The sequence below is a fragment of the Acipenser ruthenus genome, chromosome 14 (assembly GCF_902713425.1).
Source record: "Acipenser ruthenus chromosome 14, fAciRut3.2 maternal haplotype, whole genome shotgun sequence".
Classification (NCBI taxonomy): Eukaryota; Metazoa; Chordata; class Actinopteri; order Acipenseriformes; family Acipenseridae; genus Acipenser; species Acipenser ruthenus.
The window spans coordinates 24,853,522-24,857,959 of record NC_081202.1 but is presented as its reverse complement, the minus strand read 5'-3'; positions in this window follow the sequence as shown (position 1 = coordinate 24,857,959).

Genomic DNA, 4,438 nt, shown 5'->3' with positions numbered 1-4,438 from the left:
GTGATCAAATCCACTGAGTCCTGCTGTGGGTGGACCGGGACACGCCTAAATAAAAGTGTGATTCTGAGTGTGCATTCCGAACTATTTTACCTGGCGCTGTGTTGCGATAAAAAAAAAAAAAAACGACAGTCATTTTTAGCGAATGGGGTTACAGTATGACCCACATTAAATAGAAACAAAAGATAAAGAAATACCACTTTTTAAGACATTTTATGTTTTTATTTTACTTTCTACAAAGTGGTAAAAAAATAAATAAATAAATAAATAAATGCAAGTATGTGCTAAGGATGGTAAATTGCTTATTAATGTGTACCCTACGGTAAAGTTTTATAAGTGTAAAAAAAAAAGTTAATACTGTATAGTAATACCTAAGTCAAGTTGAAAACGATCCTGTTAAAATCCATGCTTTAGTGAGGTGCCTCACATGGTAATGTTATTCCTTGTCTGGGCATGTTTTGAAATACAGTAGCCTAATTCATTTTAAACCTGCAGTGAGTAGTGCACCGACTTCCAACTGTAACCAATAGAAAACGTAATGCATTTTTCAAATACACTGCATTGCATCACATATAATATTTATGAATGGACGGTTGAAGTGTGCCTAAGCATTGTGATTGATCTAACTTTTGACTTTGAGTTCTGTCCCATAGAAAAGCTTGTTAGTTTTTATTATGATCACAATCATCTCATAAAAAGTGAGAGGCACTTGCTAAAGCCAAACAGCTGCAGACAGGAGCTAGACAAAGTGCAGTGATGTGCAAGCAACAGGATAGCCTTGGCAACCATAGCTCCTATATTAGAATGTTTGTCAGACTCCTGGATGAAAAATCCCTGCTGTTTTTCACAAACATGAAAGCTAGTCCACAAACTAGTCTTGTTATTTTTTTTTTGGTCTAATTAATTAGTGGTAGTAAAACATCAGACACATTATTGAAACCACAGGGTCAGGCATCAGTGATGGGCTTCATCACTTTATAGCCTAATTAAAACTTAAACAGAAAACAAGACAATAGGGTAATTGCACACAATTGTAGCCCATAGCTTTAAAATGAGTTGAGAGCTAATATTTTTGGAATTCCTCCTAAACCACTTCCAGGTACCTCCACATGCGATATCAAAAGAATCCGAGACAGTCAGGTGTGGACCGTTGGCCCATTTGTTGTGAAATGTCCCAATATTAAACGTCTTTACGACAGACACTACTGCAGATTGGCAAGTAGATAGCACCTACTACAGATAACATTTTGGTCTACTTTTGATCAATCACAAATGACTTTCTGGAGCTAGTTACAGTGACTTATTATGTGTTAATGGAAACAGTCCTTCTGGTTGTAATGCTCTTGAAAGACATGGCAACATTCATGTGTTTACTGTGATTATATATATCTTACTCAGTTATTTATTCAAGTGTATGTACATGAGCTGTGTTTATATGTTGGAGCTTTATGCTTATGTACGTTTCAGTGACAGCCTGCATGCTCCTTGGACATAACACAAGAGAAGGATTGTAGAGCATATAGCCAGAAGAAGCTACTTGTGAAAGAGAAGAGGCAGAGGAACAGGGTGGAGGAATAGGTAGGAGTCAATGGTATATCTCTTAAATCTTGAAGTTTCTTATACATTATGTCAGCACACTAATACAAGATTATATACAATACTGTATATTCTACAGAGAATAAAGTATACAGATGGGGACAATTTCACTCTCCAGGTGAAATGACCAAAGAAGTGCAAGACTACCTGAAACCAAGGTTTGCAAACAGACATGTCTTTCATCTCGAGTAGTAGCATAATGTATAATGTGATATCTTGTAACAATTGTAAGTCGCCCTGGATAAGGACGTCTGCTAAGAAATGAATAATAATAATAATAATATCCTATAATTTGTTTTAAAATTGAACATATAATTGAACATTTGAGACCTATATAGTGCAAATGGAACTGTACAGCAGGTAAGATGAATATAATTGCTTTGCTAACTTTAACCACTTTAAATGCCTGGTTAAAGATAGGCTGTTAATAGCTTGTCTCATCATAACTTTACAGATTGATCTGCAAGCAAGCTGTATGCCGATTCACTTTACCAGTTTATCACAGCAAAGTTGACATACAATGTATTTTCAGTGATATATATATTTTTTAAATGTCATATGGTCTCTTCAATTGATCCAAGCAGAGGTGAATCTAAACACCATCATTTTAAATAAAAAAACTGCCCACGGTGATGAAAATCAAACATCCAATATTGTAACAATTTAACTAAAAGGGGTAAATGTATTTAGATCCAACACTTTAGATCAGCTGAAAACAGTGGAGACCTGAAGTTAGGATGAAGGTATGGATGGTTGATAAAAAAAATAAAATGTATATGGTTTTATAAATCATATGTTAATGAAGAAATTAAGTGTTCACTAGATCCACAGTATATAAGTTTAACATAGAGACAAATAGGGTGCTTCCATACACCCCTGGATTCTGATGCTCTTATTAACTTGTGCAAAATAATGTCCTATTTAAGGTTCATCAAAATTGGTTAAGCATATTTAGTATATGGATTTACATATTTTAACAATACAAATGTTTGTAAATATATATATATATATATATATATATATATATATATACACACACACACACACACACACACACACACACACACACACACACACACACACACACACACACAGTATATTAAAATGTTGTATGAAAACTTTAAATACATAAATACATTTATCTGTAAGATGAGGGATAAGATCTATTCACTTATGATTAAAATGCATCTCTTGTTTAGCAATTGCTTAACAACTTCAGCCATTAGATTAAATTACTGTTAAATGCACTAATGGTGGGTGATGGATTGCATCTTGTATTCCAGTGACACCTACTGGAGCAATACAATATCTAATGGAATTAGGTAAAAAAAAAAAAAAAACTTTATTGGGTTAACAGTTATGCCAATAGGATTTGTTTTAGATCCAGACTATGCATGGCAAACTGTGTGTGTGTGACATATTAGAGTTATCTTAACTAATGTACTCCTATTGTTTTTTATTCACTTTCTATATTTGTCATCCATTTTCAGCCCTGTGGCCTCCTTAGAGCTCTCAGAATCATGTCTGGTACACCACAGTGTAACCAGTGATCTATCCATCTGCATCATTCTACCCCTAGTGGATGTAAGACACACATAAGTAATGTACCTGTACCAGCTTGCTCTAGAAGTGGTTGTATTCATCAGTGCAATGAGAATTATATCATAGTTTCCAAATATCCAGTCAATTAGGAATGCTAAATCTTCACAAGAAGTAGTTTATAACTGACTTCAGATCCTTCTTCAGCAGATTTAATGAGCCTCAGATCAATCACACCTTCTGATTTTCTCGCAGGATGCAATTCTCATTAACCAAAAACAAAGTTTTTAAAGCAATCTTTTCATTCAAAGCCCCTGACATGTTAAGAAGAGCAAACATGTTGCTGCCCACGTTTGGTGAACCTTTAAACTTAAGCTTGGTTAATGTGCAGCTCTTACTGTTGTAGACAATGATCTTATTATAAACTGTGTTATCGGTAATTTGGATCAAAAATTGCATGATCTGCTCTCTCTGCTCCTGAAAACGTACTGTATATTGTGCAACATCATATGACTGTAAAACCATGAGTTCAGCAACCGATTTAGCAATTATTGCAAGTCATACAGTATAATAAGATGTGGAATAAGTTTGTCTCCATTCCACAAACAGTGTAAATAGATTAAGTATAAACCAGTATTGGATACATTGACCCCAAATGCACATGTTTAGGTATTCCATTCAAATTATTATTTAAAAACATATAAAACATTATTGTAACCCATGCACATAATTTGCCTTGCTGACACAAAGGCGCATATATATATATATATATATATATATATATATATATATATATATATATATATATATATAGTTTGAGAAAAATGAAAACTGCTGAGTACCAAAATGATCAATAAGAAAAAAGAAAAAAAGAAAAAAGGATATTTCAGGTACTTAAAAAGATAGAATAATTGATTACAAATCAATTATCAGGACGTTTCGGACTTCGTACTTCTTAAAGCACTGTTTTTTTTGTATTCAGCCGATGAAGGACTTGTAGTCCGAAACGTCCTGATTAATACCTTTTTAAGTACCTGAAATATCCTTTTCTCTTTTTTCTTTTTTCTTATTTTATATATATATATATATATATATATATATATATATATATATATATATATATAGATAGATAGATAGATAGATAGATAGATAGATATACACTAAATATTAGTAAATGTTTCAGAGAATATAGCTGTTTTTTTAATCATTTGACAGCAAAATGAAAGATATTATATATATATATATATATATATATATATATATATATATATATATATATATATATATATATATATATAATGTACAG